Source organism: Tiliqua scincoides, chromosome 1, assembly GCF_035046505.1.
Source record: "Tiliqua scincoides isolate rTilSci1 chromosome 1, rTilSci1.hap2, whole genome shotgun sequence".
Classification (NCBI taxonomy): domain Eukaryota; kingdom Metazoa; phylum Chordata; class Lepidosauria; order Squamata; family Scincidae; genus Tiliqua; species Tiliqua scincoides.
This window is the reverse complement of record NC_089821.1, coordinates 117,628,720-117,649,397: the sequence shown is the minus strand read 5'-3', so window position 1 is coordinate 117,649,397 and position 20,678 is coordinate 117,628,720. Positions and strand designations below refer to the sequence as shown.

At 44.1% G+C, this 20,678-nt stretch overlaps 1 pseudogene; it reads left to right on the top strand.

Moving 5' to 3' along the window:
- The first annotated feature begins 1,354 nt into the window (after positions 1-1,354).
- On the top strand, positions 1,355-1,471 carry LOC136637268 (5S ribosomal RNA; annotated as a pseudogene).
- Positions 1,472-20,678: the final 19,207 nt, after the last annotated feature.

Here is a 20,678-nt window from a genome sequence, read left to right as displayed (position 1 = left end):
CCAGGAAGCTTTGTGGCTGAGGGGGGATTTGAACCTGGATCATCCAGGTCTAAGTCCACCTCCCAAACCACTACACCACCCTGGCTCAACTAATTGGTTGTCTGAGGTGGTTGCCTCATCTTACCTCATTTGTAGGCAAACAGACTCTCCCTGGGAATAGAGCAACTTGGACAGTGACAGTCAAGATAAGATGCTTCAGGCTGTTAATAGAGTGCTATTCATAGGCTTGCAGTAATCTATACGCCTATGTATATGTTTCAGAAAACTATATATATATTAAAGGAGGTATGCCTAATATGAGTCAGTTGCTTCTGATTGGCATCATCTCTGGTTGCACTGTATCAGGCATCAGCCATGCCCACTAAGCCAAGAACCCTCCGTTCCACCCCTGTGGTACAGAGGAATATAAACATGTTGCAGATACTGTGATCTCCATGGATTTCAGCAGGTTGGCTAACAAGCGTTGTCTGCACCTCCTTAATGAGGTGCAACTTGGTAGGGATTAAGTGTTAATTACCCTTGAAAAGTCTGTGTTAATACTTCAGCTGACATTGGGTGGGGGAACTGCTGCCAGGGGATAAGCCCCAGATATGAACAAACCACTGGAATTAAATCCTGCACCATTTAAAATCGAGGGCCTCTCCTCTGAGACAAAGACAAAACAGGCCATTGTTTAGATACCAGTGTTGGATAATTCACATTTCCTTCCTCTCCAAATAATATGTGAGTGTCCCCTTGCCATTAATATTCATTAGTCGCTTTCAGCCATTCTCAGAGAGTGCATCAGAGGTCTGCGTTCATTAACATGCTAATTGGGCAGTCCCTCCCAGTGGAGTTCCTAAGACTAACAGTAAACAGACCTGGTTAGCTCCACAGTCTTCCAGTTGTCACTGACAGTACATGCTGCAGAGAGGAGCCAGCCGTGTTCCAGACTAAACTAATTTATTGGGGCAGATTCTAGCCACTTTTCTGGTCATGCGTAGGGGATACACCCAATGTAATGTTTGCTCCTGCAAAAGGGCTAAATCGTACATTACAATTGCATCATGGACTCTCATTCTGCATTGCTGGGTCCCATTCCACACCAGCAACATCTGCCTAAAACAGGGTGCCAAATTCATGTCATACAGCAGACCAAACAGCATTCATCGTGCCTGCTGATGGCTGGAATGGACATCATTAAGCAGGAAGTGACATCATTAAGCAGATGATGGCCAGAAGTAAGTACTTCACACATAGGAATTCATTAGCTGCAAATGACTGAAGAGGAAATATGCCAATTTGATTATATTTTCAAGATATGGGAGAGCCTAATTGTGGGCGGACCTTTCAGCCATGTTTATTCTGCCATCATGGCAGCAACTGTTTCCCTGCTCATGCCCAATCTCATCTGATCTTGGAAGCTAAGCAGGGTCAGGCCTGGTTAGTACTTGGATGGGAGACCACCTGGGAATACCGGGTGTTGTAGGCTTATACCATAGTCTTTCGAGACTGAAGGTTGCCATCCATTCTGCCATCACTTTGTAGGTCAGGCGTGCTGCAAAGTGATGCCTTGGCAGAAGTGGCAGTGCTAAAAGTGTGGCCCATGTGATAATTGGGCTCCCCAGCACCTCAGCAGTGTCTCCCTCTCTCACCTTGCTTGGTGTGCGCCTTCACAGCACTCCTGGACTTCTGAAGCTTCCTTCCGTCTCTCCCTCCCAGAATCTCAGCAGAAGCAACACTGCTGAAAGGGCAGTGCTAGGAGAGTCCAATTATCACACGGGACAGCCAGTACATCCTACACCAGCACCATTATGGAGAGAAGTGCGAAGTAATCCTATGATCTGGTATAAATGGACAAAATGAGGCACTTCATCTCATGCGCCAGCGCACATGTCCACCCATCCTTTCATCATCATCATCATGAAGAAGAATATTTACATACCACTTTTCAACAGAACAGTTCACAAAGTGCTTTACATAGACATAAATCAATACATAGTTCCCTGTCCCCAAAGGGCTCACGTGACACGGGCAGGGGAGGCAGGGGAGGCAGAGCCTCACTTGACCTACTCCAAGGAAAATCATCTCCGCCTCTGCTGTGATTGTGGGCATGCTCCACCCACTTTCTGAGGGCCTGCCTGATCACAGGGGAGGCTGAGCTTTTGTCTGCCACAGCTTTATTTTCTCTCTATACAGAAACAGGCACTATTATACACTAGAGACTATTGTTACTATACAGGGAGACACTAGACATGCAGCAGCAAAAACTCAGCCTCCACTGTGATGGTGCAGGTGCTGTGGCTTCTGGGTAGCCCCCAGAATGCCTTGTGGTGCCATGCCACAGCAAGTGCCTCACCAGCCATTCACTTCACTACCCATCACTGGACCAATATAAGACCCTCAACATATGTAAACCCACAACAAGACCTTCAAAGCACGTAAACCTCATTAACATTGTGACATCACATAATCCCTTAACGATAATTTGCACGATTATAAACCTCAGCAGTGGCAAGCACTTTTCTGCACTATTATAACAAGTGTGGGAAGAATGGACTGAAGACCCCTTGCGTGTGTGGACTGTGGGAATTTCATCAGATGCGTTGGATGGGTGTACCGGATCCCCAGAATGAAGAACATGCAAGACTGATGTACCCTTCGGTTTTACTTCACTAGGATCATGGCTTCGTTATCTTTTAATACTGTAATACTGTTGCAAGAGTGAGGCCTTAAAATCAAGAGGAAGGCACCTTCTGCAATCCAAAATCCTTTCGGTTTTAAAAGATATATTTGATGTCTGACACATAGACATTCAGAAACGTCTTTGGAGAAATCTAAACTCCTAATATTCATGCCATTTCTACCCTCTTCTTCCATTGTGGAAAATGCAATTTAAACTTGACATGTAAAATTGATCTTAAACAGTCAAGACTGACATTCATAGCCATTTCATTTTTTTAAAATAAGAAAAATCCAGATTCTAAGCAACCAGTGGCAGTCATTTGGTAATTCCTGGCAATAATCTACTACGGAGGGAAAAGAATATTTCAGTCAGCATTATCACGAGGAATCGTCAACAGAAATATTTGATTCCGTGAGTGCTGCTACAGAAATCCACTTGAGATGTCCTTCAAATGGCAAGGAGGATATAAAATGGGGATATAAAATGGAAAACGAAGAAGATGGGGTCTGACTTTGATACTTGCTTGGCTTGATAAAGTAATTTACTCGCCATATAGATCTCCGTGTAAGAAGAAAGGACGGAGGGGAAGGAAGCAGTAATGTATCACCTTATCTAAATAAGGTAGCTGTCATTCTTGAAATGCTGTTTAAACTATGATAGATGTTCTGAGTCAAGAAAAAGAGCAGATCCCTTGAAATAGGCAGTGTCACAATAGCCCAAATTTCCTTGCTGAAGATGAGGAAGAACAATGGAGAAAGTTGGTCCTGGTTTTTCTTTTGAATGAAGACCTGATGATGCTACTTGCATTAGATCTTCCATGTGGAACCACACAGTTCTTAGCAGGGATGGGCTGAAACTAGGATGACTCGGACTCCAGTCACAAGAACACCTGTCTTTTGTGACTCGCACTGACTTGAGTTACATGAATTTTTGAACACTGAAGTGATTCAGGACTCAAGGGTTTTACCCTAAACATGAAACACTTGAATAGCCTTGAGCCAAAACTTGCTTCTGTGTGTGCTTGCGACTCTGTTTTGTGTGTGTGCTGCTTCATTTTCCTCCCGCAGCTCCAAGGGCTTGACTAGTTTTTCCAAAAGGCTCGGACTCAAGTCAAAATGACTTGAAAAATGGCTCTGGACAAGTCACGATGGACGCCGCTATGACTCATGAGTGATTTGAGTCCAGGGGGCAGAGCCTTGGGACTTTACTCCAGCATATCCCTGGCTCCAGGATGGCTGTGGCATATCCCTGATTGTGTATACAAATGATAGGTGAGGGAGTGTTGTGTTATATTATTATTGTTATTGGATCCCTGCTAAGATGCACCTATTACAGAGGTGGTTCTCTTATATTTAGCAGGGGGGGGAGGAATTATCCCCCAATTCAGTGTGTAGAGTCTTTCCCAACAGCTGCTTGCTGGTGGCTCCTTTGTGTACTTTTTAAAGGAACATTTGAAGCTGCCATATGGTGTTAGACAATTGCTAGCTCAGTAGTGTTGAAACTGCGTGCCAGGAACGTCCTGGAGCTTTGGACAGGAAGATTTGCTCTGCCCCACCTAGAGACGCTGAGCATTGAATCTGGGACCCTCTGCATGCAAAGCTCTGCTTGATCAATGAGCTATAACTAGAGGTGTTTGAAAACTGTGCTATTTATTTTACCCAGAAGTAAACCCATTACTTTCAGTAAGACTCTTAGGCTGTAAACCTATGTTACTCACCAATAACAAATATCTGTAGCTATAGCCCCTATCTCAAAGGTACCCTGAGCAATTTGGGGACAGGGTACCATTTTTTTCATTCATTCATTCATTCATTCATTCTGCTATGCAAACCACTTTGTTATGTGTTTTTTGTTGCTTAAAAGTGATGCATACATATCCTAAGTATAAAACTATCACACATTTTAACTAGCACATATTTTGCTGAAATATCTGTGACTATCCAAAGTCCTTGGGAAGGATCTAATATTCAGGAGGCTAAATCCAGCCACAAACATCTGGTGGGCTGGGCAGAAGAACCAGAATAATAATAATAATAATATTAGTTCAAATCAATGGCAATGACCACATGCTGCAAATAGACTTTGCTGATATGACAGTCAGTGGGAACCGATGATTACAGGCTGGTTTGCAACTGGTAGACTCCTAGAGAGGGAAAGAGACAAGTTAATTGCCGTGTTAAAGATAGGAAACAAAAGGAGAAAGTTCAGCCTTCAATCCTAAAATTAAAAGGTGCAGGACTGCAGCAAATGAAAAATGAATAACCACATTAGAGTTGATGGAGCATCAATGTGATAATTTTCACATCAGTAGAAGGATCAGGACTTTAGTGCTTAGTATAATTTGCACATCTTTACAATATCTGGGACAGTCATTGACACTGTGGGCAAAAATGTGCCTTTTTGTATTGACAAGTACAGTCCAATCCTACTTAGGCTAGCCCAGAGCATGCAGCAGTGTGGGCATAGCCTATGCTGCATGTTATGGGCTGGCTGGGAACCAAGGCACTGATAGAGAGGTAAGTAAAAAAATTCCACTGCTGCCTTGTGCCCAATGGGCCTACTTGAAACTGAGTCAGTTATTTGCCTGGCATAAATCCAAGGGTGTGTGCCGAGCTCGGACAGGGGGCACAGGATTTCAGCACCACTGCCACTGCCACTGCTAATACCTACCCCCCCTCTACCTCACCCTCAACATGATTCCAGCTGGTCCCAATCCCCTCCCTGTTCCTTCCCCAGAACACCTGGGAACACACACTCTGCCAACTTACCTGCTGTGGCAGGAGCTCTGGAGGTCATCAGGGTGTGCTCATGGCTGGCAGCCAATTGCGCTATCAGTACCAGTCTGCCCACTGTTGCAGCAGCGGAAGCAACAGCAACCTGGGCCATGCGCTGATGGAATGCAAGTTCCATCCGCACAAGGCTAGATATGATGGGGCTGTTAATTAACTAACTGGGCTTCACTTTTCTTTGTTTCCTTCTCTTTTTAAAAAATTCTTGCTCCCGAATTTCATTGAATACATTTTTGGCTTGTATAAGCATCTCTCTCTCTCTCTCTCTCTCTCTCTCTCTCTCTCAAAATCTCTTTCTCTCTGTCTGTCTGTCCCTGGGCAAAACGGATGATCCAGAATATAGATAATAGCAATTTTTTATGATTGCAGAGGAGGCATAAAAGTCACTATAATTATGATAACTGTTGCTGACTATCTAGGATCATCTGATTTACATATTTGTATTACATGTTTATTACAACAATATAGGACACGGAAAAAGCCTAATCTTAGCATAATGTAATGTATTGATAATCAGGATCTTTGGAGTTTCCTGTTACACACAAATCAAACATGAACATAAATTAAACATTCAATTTGCATACTGCAGTAGCATTCCTAGAGGGGGGCACGGTGCTACATTTTGCAAGCACCTCAATGCTCCATGTAAGCACCCCCCCCTCGCCTTTGGAGCCATTCTAGGCAGCAAGTGCCGCATGGAGGTGTCTCCTCTGCTTTGCTCTCACAGCTCAGAGTGGCTCTTAGGGTGAGGGGCCACTTACATAGCACATTGAAGCGCCTGCAAAACTTAGTGCTGTGCCCCCGTCTCCGAACACTGCTTGCACACTGTTTGCCCACCTAAGCACAAGCCTGGGGATTGTATGGACTACTTACATGGGCAAGAACATGCACTGGCAATGTTCTCCAAATGTGTTTGTAGCTTGCCTCCATGACCTCTTCTATAACATGGCAAAGTTTGCAACAGGCTTGCAAAACAACACTGAAGAGAGCTTGGCCTGAGAATTTGCAATAGATTGAAATTGACTTAATAGGTTTCATTGTTTGCACTGCATTTCACCAGCCAATGTGCTACTCACCAAGCATGGAAGGACGTGACAGGAAAGACTTGCCTATTTTAGTCCACATCTGCCTGACATCTCTGCGGGGGGGGGGGAGCAGTGTGTTTTTCAAACAAACAGGGCGCACAGCCCAAATTGCAACAGCATGTCACAATGGTAAAATTCACTGTTGGGGTACATTCCGAAGCTTGCCTTCTTTTATGTACCAACCTCAAGTGAAGTCCATTTTCAATGGAAGTACGTACAGTAGGTCTTAGATTTTTCTGCTTCTTATGACATGTCCTCTTTCCCTTATCAATTGGCATTTTTTTTTTTTTTTGGGGGGGGGGAACCATAATTGAGATTGGATCTGCAGCAAGAACAAAACACTAAAGCCTTCCTCCACAACCATTGAATTGGGCCTTTTCCATGTGTGTCCCCAATGCTGTTTTCTGAAAATAAAAAGCCCCATTATGTGTTTAGGGAAACATCTAGTTGGCTCCTAAATGTGCAGTTTGGCTCCCAGTGCTGAAACCATGGTCACTTTTTCAGAAGAAAAAAGACCTATCAACGCTGATTTCTAAATATGAAATGCAGTAATTAGATCATTAGAAATGGCAGGAATGGTGTTGTTTAACTTTCATTATCCAGCTCACCGTTCTCTGCTGTGAAACAATATTACAGCACCCTTCAATTTGTACTGTACGGAAAAGTCCATATTATATTACGGTTCCACATACCATTGATGTGCCTTTCCTTGGGAGGCAATGCAACTGGTTGACTAGGCATGTCAAGCAACACTCTAGGCCAGCAATTTTCAACCCTCTTCATCTCATGGCACACTGAAAAGACACTACTGTGAAGGCACACCATAAGGTGTGAATTTCAAAACACATAGAATCTCAAAACACATAGACGAACAGGCCTTGCTGAGGGAGAATCAGCATGGCTTCTGTAAGGGTAAGTCTTGCCTCACAAACCTTTTAGAATTCTTTGAAAAGGTCAACAGGCATGTGGATGCAGGAGAACCCGTGGACATTATATATCAGGACTTTTAGAAGGCATTCGACATGGTCCCTCACCAAAGAATTGGGAGGGGAAAAACTCCACAGTCAGGGAATTAGAGGACAGGTCCTCTCATGGATTGAGAACTGGTTGAAGACCAGGAAACAGAGAGTGGGTGTCAATGGGCAATTTTCACAATGGAGAGAGGTGAAAAGCGGTGTGCCCCAAGGATCTGTCCTGGGACCGGTGCTCTTCAACCTCATCATAAATGACCTGGAGACAGCGTTGAGCAGTGAGGTGGCTAAGTTTGCAGACGACACCAAACTTTTCTGAGTGGTGAAGACCAGAAGTGATTGTGAGGAGCTCCAGAAGGATCTCTCCAAACTGGCAGAATGGGCAGCAAAATGGCAGATGCGTTTCAATGTAAGTAAGTGTAAAGTCATGCACATTGGGGCAAAAAAATCAAAACTTCACACATAGGTTAATGGGTTCTGAGCTGTCTGTGACAGATCAGGAGAGAGATCTTGGGCTGGTGGTGGACAGGTCGATGAAAGTGTCAAGCCAATATGCGGTGGCAGTAAAGAAGGCCAATTCTATGCGTGGGATCATTAGAAAAGGTATTGAGAACAAAACGGCTAATATTATAATGCCATTGTACAAATCTATGGTAAGGCCACACCTGGAATATTGTGTCCAGTTCTGGTCGCCACATCTCAAAAAGGGCATAGTGGAAATGGAAAAGGTGCAAAAGAGAGCAACTAAGATTATTACTGGGCTAGGGCATCTTCCTTATCAGGAAAGGCTACGGCATTTGGGCCTCTTCAGCTTAGAAAAGAGGCGCCTGAGGGGGGACATGATTGAGACATACAAAATTATGCAGGGGATGGACAGAGTGGATAGAGAGATGCTCTTTACACTCTCACATAACACCAGAACCAGGGGACATCCACTAAAATTGAGTGTTGGGAGAGTTAGAACAGACAGCATGTGATTGGTCTGTGGAACTCCTTGCCACAGGATGTGGTGATGGCATCTGGCATGGATGCCTTTTTTTTTTTTAAATTTACTTTAAGACATGGGTACAGGAAAAATCACAAACATATATGTACAGGGTAATACACAAGGGAAAAAACACCAGGAAAACACAGAACTGTAGCCAATACTATTATGTTTCCCTACCTATCGTCCTTGAATAACTTATTGTTTATCTAACCACTCATACAATGGTTTCCACAATTTCTGTATTTTCTCTATTTCGCCATCTCCCAATCTTTCCGTCAACACATCTATTTCAACAATCTCATATAATTTCTCAATCCACATCTCTACAGTGGGAGTATCAGGGTTCTTCCACAATCTAGCATAGACCAATGGGGATTGGACAAGATTCTGGAGGAAAAATCCATTACAGGTTACAAGCCATGATGTGTATGTGCAACCTCCTGATTTTAGAAATGGGCTATGTCAGAATGCCAGATGCAAGGGAGGCACCAGGATGCAGGTCTCTTGTTATCAGGTGTGCTCCCTGGGGCATTTGGTGGGCCGCTGTGAGATACAGGAAGCTGGACTAGATGGGCCTATGGCCTGATCCAGTGGGGCTGTTCATATGTAAGGTTTTTGACAATTGACAAGGCACACCATGCTGCCAGTGGGGGCTCACATCCCCCATTGGCCCTACTAATAAATTACCTTTCCCCAAATTCCTGTGGTACATCTGAGGACCACTCACGGCCAGGTCCTAGGAGAATTTGTACCTGGGCCCAGGGTCAGAAAGGGGGCCCAGGAGCCAAAGGAGGGGGCCCAGAAAGTTCCTGGGATCTGACATTTCCTGGGATCTATCTCACCTGAACTCGCTGCCAGCACATGATGCTGGGGTACAACTACGTGCATGCAGTGTTAACTGCTGTCGCAAGCCATGCACACCAGGCCCAGGAAAGCATCCATGACCCTCCTTAACACAGTGTTAATCTGGGAGGAACCAGGTCTGCTACAGTAGCTCTTTGGCTTGTGGATCCCATAACCATGAAGGAGTGTATAGAAGTTCAGGGACCCAGCTGTGGGGTTACAGCTGTTGCAGAAATTGAACAACCAAGACGCAGGTTGTGTCTGTTGTCTTGTGTGCTCCCTGGGGCATTTGGTGGGCCACTGTGAGATACAGAAAGTTGGACTAGATGGGCCCTTGGCCTGATCCAGCAGGGCTCTTCTTATGTTCTTAAGTTCATTTTGGTTCATTCTAGTGTGAGCCTAAATACGATGGTGCTAATTTTCTGAAATCAATTTTCTATATTTCAAATATTTTAGAGAGACTTAGGAGTGTGTTTGGTTTTCCATATTACTTTTTCTAGCTGCCCATGCCGCATGTCAGGTAGACCTGGGCTCTGCATCAAGAAGCCTAGTAGACCTGGGCTTCAAAGACTATTGTAGCTGTCAGCACCATCCCCCTGCCCTATTTTGCCCCCTGTTCTGCTGCCCCCATTGAGCCCCTCTCCCTTTGGGAAGGGGCCCAAAAGAAACTTTGTACCGCCTGATAAAATTCCTCTCATAGGCCCTGCTCACAGCACACCAATATGCCACAGCACAGTGGCTGAAAATGGCTGCTCTAGGCGTTGACTCTGTTTAGGCACATTAAAGGGGAGCAGTAACAGCAAAAGCCGTTCAACAGCTCCACAGAAGTTGACTAAATACATCTCAGCAATTGGATCTTTTTTTATTCAATGCCTGCCAGGAATGCCTGCTTTTTTAAATGACACGTTCAATGTTTGAACAAAATATGGCTTTTAGATTGCTGTGGATCTAATTCTGTGTTCAAATTCAAATGTCTTTGGAGGTGCAGGTCGTATATCTGAGTAAAAATAGAACACACAGGTAAGAGACAAGAAGAGCACAATCCTTACCTGCTGGTGCATGTTAATCTACCAAAAAGCATGTTTGTGTCCCCTTGTGACCCGGGTAGGCCAGCACGAGGATGTGCTCTGGTCTCCCATTGCCAGATCCAACCAGCCAGGGGTACATTTGTGCCAGTTGAGGTCTGCTGGCACAGGGGTGGAGAGAATGGTGGGAGGGCAGAATGGGGGTGTTTGGTGGGCGGAAGGTGGAGGAGGGTGGGCCAGTGGGCAGACTGGGCCTGAGAGGGGTTTGGAACTGGCCTTGGCAACTTAGGCTGGATCCTAACCTCGTCCCTGGCCCAGTCGGTCTTACACGGGTCGCTCAGATCTGCATCGCTCGGAATTTAAGGCAATTAAAACATCACTTCCGGTTTTACAATAAAACCAGAAGTAACATTATTTTTTAATTTAACAGTCATTCTGAGGCCAGCAAAAGCCCCAGGCGGATATGTACGGCCTCTGTGGGGTTCAGAAGACCCTCACCTCCCCAGGGAGCGCATGTGGGGAGGCTTGCAGATCCAATCCATGGATACTTGAAACCGTAGATACGGGATCCATGGATATGGGGCCCCTGCACAATCCCCTGTCCTTCCTTGAAGGACACAACAAAGACATTTCATCTGTGGATATATTTGTTTTACACAGTACAGCCTATAACCAGACCCAAAGGTCTCAATAACAGGGATATTCGCTTCCCAGGTATAGCATTTGTCTCTTTGACTTGGTGATGGGGCTTGCCAGTGCACTTTTGTTAGCACTGTAACTATGGACACGGACCATAGCTGTAGTAACTGCTGAACTGAGCTTTCCTGGATCTATAGCTTTGTTTCAAGCTCTGAGGGCAGATTGGGCCTAGGAGGGGGTGGGTTCAGAGGCAGAGATCCACACCAAATCCCGATCATGGGCCTGATCCACCTACACAGATTAGCGTGGACTTGTGCCAAAGACATTACCCTGAGGAAATCTCCAGTAGCCAGAAATCCCCATGGGATGCAGTGGTAGCCGAGCTGGTGCCACTGCATCACCACATGAGGTGATAGAATTTCAGTGCGATTGGGCTGTTGTGTCACCAAAAAAGGCTGTTTTCAGTTTAGAGGAATTATTACACAGCCCTTATTGGAACATTAGGACCTTAGGCTGGATAACAAGATGGCATAACGCCATTTTTTTGCTTAAAGAGGAGAAATTCCGTTTTTGCTTAAAGAGGAGACAGAGATCAAGATAAATTTAATAAAAGCTTATGTTTTTATTACAAAAATAGTAAAAATAGTGTACATGGAGAAATGATAGGGGTACGTTTCTTGGTCCTCCTAGTAATTGAATACAATGTACCCAGCTTTCATGGTGGTTGCATGTGAAGTGTATTTGGTGCATCCGAAGAAATAAGAAAAAGGAAGAGGGTTGTAGGGAAGGATTTTACGGGTCCCTGTCCTTCTACCTCAGCCATGAAAGACAAAGAGAATGGGAAGGTGTGGGGAGGGGGGGATAGAAAAGGGTGTCCAGCGCAGAATGGTTACCTGTAGAGCAGTGGTTTTCCAGATCTTGTGGGCAGAGGAGGTAAGTGTGTTGCGTTGGGGGGGGGGGAAAGAGACCTCTCTTATAAGGGCTGGAAGATAGCAGCTGAGCTGAAAGGTAGCTTGATTGCTAGTTGATGGCTGGGTGCTTAACTAAATGCTAGGTGCTTGGGATACTGCTTTCATATGTATAAGTCGAAGTCTGAATGGGGCTCAGGATGTAGGTGTCAGTTATCAGCAAAAGTCAATCAGGGGGTCATGACTGGCTTCTTAGAAAGGGGAACTTAAGGAAGACTGTGGAAAAAATGCAGGATGTAGGTACAATACAATGAATTGGATACAGACACCAAAATACAGGGAGTTCATAGAAGGCAATTCAAGATTGCGTACAGTATTGTAGGAAATGCTTAACAGCAATTAAGTCATGAGAATTCCACCCAGAATGTGTGACTGTTTGGGGGGGGGGGGAGGGAAATGTGTGTGTAAAACAACAATGAACAAAGTCCTTGTTGGCTTGGTCCAAAGTCCTGGAAATGTGGCCTACATGCCAGGACTTCTGGTAGAACAGTTCTATTCTCATGCTGGCATCGAAATGTGAAATGATGGTGAATTAGGTATTAGAGTTCTTAACAGGTATAGAAAGAGAAAATCAAAGCTAAAAGACAAAAAGGGAGATTTTCATGTAACAGATGGTTACAGAAGGGGAAGAGAGGACTATTCTGATTTATATGCCAGAACTGTATGCTAGTATATGAAAATAATAATGATGATAATTTTTTGAAATGTGGAATTTCCAGATGGATTTTATTAAAAAAATGTTGCTATGTTATGAAAAATCAATTATGTTTTAAGTAGTCATTAAGGGAATATCTCAATCATTGTTAGAGATTTTCAGAGTACTACAAACTTGGGACATAGTCATGCCAGTAAATACATACAGGTAAGTCCTCAGAAGCTCAGTGGTAAATGTTGGATATAAACTATGGGAAGGATTTCATCCTTGACTATGGACTGTTAAATTACATTGTTATTTTTTAGTATATATTCAATATCCACCATGTGCTATACCAGTTTATTCCATCAAGACCACAAAGAAAAGTGGAGGAGGAAGAGGAAAGGAACATAAATATATATATGGAAAAGAAGAAAATATGTTTGCCTTTAACACGGCATTCCTTGGCCCTTTCTTTCAGTTAGACGGGCTGAAAAATAGAAAAAGCAATAGCTTGAGAGGTACATTTTCAATCATCTTGAAATGCCCTTTTACCCTAGTAATTTACTTCCAGACAGCACACACACTTTAAATGAATACTTTGCTAACATTAAAAAAAAGAAAAGTGGTTAAAAAGTGAAATGAACACATTGTGTTCCAAAGATGAATGAGGGAGAAAAATAGAGGTCATTTAAATTATATGTAACAGATCTATAACTCATGATGATGATAACACTGACAATGAAATAATGACAGGGAAGCCAGGCTAATGACAGGTGGAGGACTACCAATTCCAAAAAGTCACTTATCACTGAATCACTGATATTTTCCAGTTGAAAATATTAAAGACTTGAAGCCAATTATTATGAATAAAATCACCAAACAATGAAATCAACCCCCAAACCGAATATTACTTACATTATTATGATTTAAGTTCCCTGGCAAGAAACTTGCCTGCATGTCTCTTAGGCTACAATTCTATACACACTTACCTAGGAGTACGTCCCACTGAAATCAATGGGGCTTACCTCTCAGTGGACATGCATAGACTTGTGCCATTAAAATCTCACATATCCTACACCCCAATCCCTGCTGTGATTCAGTGGGACTGGTGCAGCCTCCGCTGCATCCAGCACAGGAATAGAGGCTGCTGGAGGGCTTCCCAAGGGAAGGGGACATTTGTCCCCTTTTCCCAGATAAAGCAGCCTCTATGGGGTTACTCAGATCCACACCAGTGATATCGCTGGCACAAATCTGAGCCATCTTGTTTCAGGCTTTCAGGCCTAGGAGGTGAGGTAGAATGCAGGCTGCTGTCCTAGCCCCTTCCTGGGCCTGAACTTCCCTCCCTACCCCATAACACCCTCTCTCACCCCATTCTCCCACCTCCCTGCTACCCAGTGGAGAGCCTACCTGCTCCAGCGGGTGCAGGCCTCCAAGTTGTAGTGGCAGGCCAGCTCAGGCTTTGTCACAGCACCACAGGCTTCTGCGTTTCTGCAACGTACCTTACAGCACTATAGTGACGGTACATATATGAAATAGGTAATACTACAGTAAGGACCAATGCAGTCATGGCATTGAGAGTTTGGACAGAGAGTTTGGTTTGGTCTATAGTCAGATCTCCAAAGGTAAATGAGGGTGGATTGAACTTTATCATTGATCTGCATCTATTTCTTGAGATGGTTTTTGCTGTTAATGTATATTACCCTTGCACCTCCCAAGAGGCGAGACAGTCTTTGGGTCAACTGGGCCAATTTTATTGATAACTACAACATCAACAACTGCAACAAGGAAACAGTCAAACCAGCCATGCAGGCACTAAAATGGGGGAAACTGTGATAACCGTTTGTCTACCCTGGGTAAAACATGGCCATGCCACTGGACTCAAAGCCGTGCCACACTGAGGATAGGACAAGCTTATCATGGGCATCCCTTAAGGGTTGAGGCAACTGGCAAGCACAGATTCCCACCAGCCAAGCCATGCAGTATTACTTGCCACCAAGCTGGGCAAACCACTTGTAAGCAGTCCTTCTCACCCCTGGATGGAAGCCAAGCTCAATACCTGCCAACCCATCCTGCATGACTCCTGCCAAAAATAACTAATAACTAACAGTTCCTAACTACCTGAAACCACACCACAACAGTCTGGGGGCCCAATCCTATCCAATTTTCAAGTGCCGGTGCTGCTGTGCCAATGAGGCATGCACTGGACCTTGTTGTGGGGCAGCAGTCACAGAGGTCTCCTTAAAGCATGGGAACATTTGTTCCCTTACCATGGACCTACATTGTGGCTGCACCGGTGCTGGAAAATTGGATAGGATTGTGCCCTGGGCTAGGTGAAAAAATCACCAGCCAGATCAGCATATCAGGCTGGCAGCGAAAAAATTCCTATCTAGCCCCCTAGGGAAACCAACTAATTTCAGACTTAATGACGGGCGAGCATGTGGGTCAAATGACTGGACATGACTGAGGGAGAGGTGAACACCCCTTCACGTGCTTCATGGCCCCTCCTGCCATGCAATTCTGCAGCCAATCTGGCTGCTTCAATTTCGTGCCTTTGCCTCACACCGGGAAGGCAGAGGCAGGGCAAAAGGCTGCAATGTGAGAGCCACGCCACCGATGGTGCAAATCCTGAAGCATTACAAACCCTTATGAGTCTCACAATACTGTCCTGCAAGAGGCCATTCTGTTTGTTCAGAGTGCAACAGTCTTTGGACGACTTCCAAGAATGTTTTGTAACAGGCAGGCAAATATCTTCCAAGCTGTAAACATAAAGAACCAAATCTTTTTTGACCTATGTGCATGATACATTATTTTTTTTTTCCTTTAAAGAAAAGAAGAATCTATCACTGATAACAAGGAATGGAAAAGCTTCCAATATATAATCTTAAATTTCTTGTAAACCCCAGACAAGAATAAAATGGGATCTTGTATCTAAAAATATATACAGTTTTGAACGTTTCAGAAATGTTAGATTTCAAGCAGGGCTGTCACCCAATTAAAATAATTAGTTGACTACTTAATACAACTAATTAGTTGCCTTTTAATAGATGAATTCACCTTTTAATAGATGAATCAGTTAAAGCTGCATAAACTTGCATATCAGTAGGACAACAGCTTCAAGAGAAAGCAACCTTTCTTTATTTCTAAATGATACTACAATGTGCTTTAACACTGTGACTAATGTCACATGAATTTCAATGGAACTATTTATCCAATGGAATTATTGGATAAATATCCAATTTATCCAATGGAATTCAATGGAATTATTTATCCAATAATTCACAAAAGCATCTATAGCTATAGCGATAGAGATTCTTTCCCTCTCCCTTCCTTTGTGTGTGTGTGTGTGTGTGCGCGCGCGCGTGTGTGTGTTTTCTGTGAGTAGGACTTCTAACCATGAATAAAACCAGTTCTGTGATTACCCCAACACCAGCATTGTCTTGGGGGAATGCCTCTGTCATCTGAGGTTTACATAACTACTTTTATCACAAAAAAATTTAACAGACAGTTCATTGATTGATTAATTGGGGGAATATTGTAATTGATCTAAAGGTTCCATCAGGAGGAAGGAGTGTCTGAGCACCAAAACACAGATTAGAATCTCCTCAACCCTTCACTGAAAAGCAGACAGAAAATGGTGTTATGATGGAGCAGCAAAAGAGAGGCTGTATTGCTCCAAACACCAAAGTCATCCCTTTGAAAAGTGCCTGTAAATTTTGCACACAGCCTGTTTCACAATGGCTCACTACAAGCTGAGCGAACACAAAAATGGCTCTTGCTGTCCTTTAACCTCCTTGAGTGTAGGTGTCAGAAAGAGGTGAAAGCACACGCCTCTTGAAATATGAACATGTCCCTGAAGAGTTCACCTAGGGCTATTGAAGGTAGCCCCTGAAGTACCATGAAAGGAAACAGACTGGAAGATTAATAGAAAATTATAGCTTTTGTAAAGGACTTTTTTGGGCTATTAACAGAGATTTATAAGTCTGCAATAAAGCCATTTACATGCTTGCAGGAAGGGTGTTTCATTTGAAATGAATCTTGATGTAATTTCAAGCAACTATAGAATCTATAGAATCATGTCTGGCTCCTTCCTTATAAAGGCTTTCTCTTGAGAACTTTGCTCTGAGGGTGCTCAGCATATGAGGGTGGTACGGGCTTGGTGCATTTTTATTCCTGGCACTTCCTTTGGCTCCAAATTCACAGGAAATTAAAAAGAAGTAAAATGCAAGAGTGGAGAGATGGAGTAATTTATTACAGCCTCCCACTAAATGTCAGCATGCCAAAGTTTATCAGTGTTCTGGCACCAGGCATCAGCATAGAGTGGAGGGATGGAATCACTTTTAAATAATAATAATAAGGGACAATGTACCAGGGAAGAAATAGGAGTAATTTCAGCTGCAAATAACCCTGCTCAGAATTAGGCTGCTTAAATCCCATTTAACAACTTTCTGCTAAGACTTGCTCTATGTATCAGAATCTAAGCACTTAGAATGATAGCTATCAGCCCATTATTTTTTATTGGGCATATTCTTTTTTTCTTCCTCTCTGGGTAGGCAATAAGTGGAGGGAGAAGAGATTGTTCCATAGTTTAATCCAAGAGACTGTGGGACCACAATTTCCTTCTGTCTGGGAATTGCTTATACTTCTAACAGAACATAAGAACAGCCCGACTGGATCAGGCCATAGGCCCATCTAGTCCAGCTTCCTGCATCTCACAGTTGCCCACCAAATGCCCCAGGGAGCACACCAGATAACAAGAGACCCTTGCATCTGGCATTCTGACATAGCCCATTACTAAAATCAGGAGGTTGCACATACACCTCATGGCTTGTAACCCGTAATGGATTTTTCCTCCAGAAACTTGTCCAATCCCCTTTTAAAGGTGTCCAGGCCAGATGCCGTCACCACATCCAGTGGCAAGGAGTTCCACAGAACCACCACACACTGAGTAAAGAAATATTTTCTTTTGTCTGTCCTAACCCTCCCAACACTCAATTTTAGTGAATGTCCCCTGGTTCTGGTGTTATGTGAGAGTGTAAAGAGCATCTCTCTATCCACTTCATCCTTCCCATGCATAATTTTGTATGTCTCAATCATGTTCCCCCTCAGGCGTCTCTTTTCTAGGCTGAAGGGGCCCAAATACCATAGCCTTTCCTCATAAGGAAGGTTCCCCTGCCCAGTAATCATTTTAGTCGCTCTCTTTTGCACCTTTTCCATTTCCACTATGTCCTTATGTGGCGACCAGAATTGGACACAATACTCCAGGTGTGGCCTTACCATCGATTTGTACAATGGCATTATAATATTAGCCATTTTGTTCTCAATACCTTTTCTAATGATCCCAAGCATAGAATTGGCCTTCTTTATTGTTGCTGCACATTGGGTCGACACTTTCATCGACCTGTCCACCACCAGCCCAAGATCTCTCTCCTGATCTGTCACAGACAGCTCAGAACCCATCAGCCTATATCTAAAGTTTTGATTTTTTGCCTCAATGTGCATGACTTTACACTTACTGACATTGAAACGCATCTGCCATTTTGCTACCCATTCTGCCAGTTTGGAGAGATCCTTCTGGAGCTCCTCACAATCATGTCTGGTCTTCACCACTTGGAAAAGTTTGGTGTCGTCTGCAAACTTTGCCACCTCACTGCGAACCCCTGTCTCCAGGTCATTTATGAAGAGGTTGAAAAGCACCGGTCCCAGGACAGATCCTTAGAGCACACCGCTTTTCACCTCTCTCCATTGTGAAAATTGCCCATTGACACCCACTCTCTGTTTCCTGGTCTTCAACCAGTTCTCAATCCAGGAGACGACCTGCCCTCTAATTCCCTGACTGTGGAGTTTTTTCAGTAGCCTTTGGTGATGGACCGTGTCGAACGCCTTCTGAAAGTCCAGATATATAATGTATATGGGTTCTCCCGCATCCACATGCCTGTTGACCTTTTCAAAGAATTCTAAAAGGTTTGTGAGGCAAGACTTACCCTTACAGAAGCCATGCTGATTCTCCCTCAGCAAGGCCTGTTCGTCTATGTGTTTTGAGATTCTATCTTTGATGAGGCATTCCACCATCTTACCCGGTATAGATGTTAGGCTGACTGGCCTATAGTTTCCCGGGTCCCCCCTCTTTCCCTTTTTAAAGATCAGTGTGACATTTGCTATCCTCCAATCTTCTGACACCATGGCTGTTTTGAGGGACAAGTTGCATATTTTAGTCAGGAGATCAGCAACTTCATTCTTCAATTCCTTAATAACTCTTGGGTGGATACCAACAGGTCCCAGTGACTTATTGATCTTTATTTTATCAATTAGGTCTGAAACATCTTCTCTTTTAACCTCTTTCTGACTTAATTCCTTCATCAGGAGGTATCTGTCTGAAGTCTTCTGCTGTGAAGACAGATGCAAAGAACTCATTTAATTTCTCTGCCATCTCAGAGTTTTCTCAGAGTTGGAAATAAGAACGAAGAAAATGGGGATGGGGTTGGCTTGTAAAGGAAATTGAGACACACACTACTAGGCCTCAGGTATTTTCTGGATCCTTCTGGGGTAGCATATCTATGTGCAGCAGTGAACCTTCCATTAGATGAACAGGGCAAATGCCCCCGGCACGGAACTCGCGTGACTCCAGGACAACGCAGGAAGTCTTAATGAGTCTCCCAATGCTGTCGGAAACTGTGCTTCTGGTTTTCCAGAAGCATGGTTTAAGATGGCAGGGAAACCACAAACAGCTTCTCCCATGGATCTTGGAGTCACGCAAGGCCAGGTTGGTGTTGGTCCAGGTGAGCGGGGCGGGGGTCTTCATGGAGCTTTGCCTCAGGGCGCCACGAGAAGAGGTCCACTACTGTCTATGTGTCACCAATTGTTGGTTGGGTTAACATGATGCGTGAAGTATTTTAAGGACTTTTGGAAGTCATATTCATTTATTTTATAGAAACTTTGGCAACCCTTTTAAGACCAGGTATCAGATGAGCCTCCTTGTGGGGAATGGTTCATAAACAGTTCAACATTGACAAGAAGGCCTTCTAAATAGTTGTCACCTGCCCAACTTCTGAAGGCAGGGGCACAGAGAAGGGCATCTGACAAAGATCTTAGTGCACAGACAGGTCTAAGTGGGAAAAAATCATAGAAACATAGAGTTGGAAGGGACCCATTAGGTCACCTAGTTGAACCCCCTGCCTGTAACAGTTAATCCTCCTAGAGTATCTCCAGCAGGTTCCTATAGAGCCTTTGCTAGTAGATCTTCAGTCAAGGAGAATCCAGCACCTCCCTCAGCCATCTGTTCCATTGCTGAAATGCCCTGCCCTGCACATGCCTGATCTCGTCTGATTTTGGAAGCTAAGCAGGGTCAGGCCTGGTTAGTACTTGGATGGGAGACCGCCTGGGAATACCAGGTGCTGTAGGCTTATACCATAGTCTTTCGAGACTGAAGGTTGCCAACCATTTGTCATGGGAATTCAGTTGCCCCTTCCCTGGGCTTCACATTTATCACATGGCAATAATAACACCTGGAGGCTACCAGGGTGTGACTAGTTTGGGCCAGGCTATTTCTGTCCTGGAAGGATCAGGGCTGGGGCACATGGAAGATGCCACATATGTTTAGCTGGAAGCTGGATCATTCACAGACTGTGAGTCTGATGCATTATAAGAATTAAATAATACCATCCTAAGAAGGACTCTTATCTTGCAATGTGTGGCTAACAATTAAATCTGAAACCTCAACCACTGTATAATTATCTGTCAGTTAAAACTTCTTGTGTACCTGATTTATAATTAAGGTAGCCATAGTGAGATTTTTTTTTAAAGAACACCCCCGAATAACAGGTTCATTTGGGGGGAAAAATGATCAACTTGATGGAAAGTAGAATACATGACCTAGCTCAGAGCCTCCAAGAGGAATTTTATCATTTTTAACTTTCTCACAGGGGCAAAATATAGCGGGGAAAGATGGCAACAGGGGCAGTCAGAACAGAGTGAGGCAGGGGTGAAACAGGGGAGGGGAGGGTAGCAACAATCAGACAAGTCTTTGGAGCCCATGTCTACAGGACTTCCCCATGTCCAGTTGCGTTGGCAG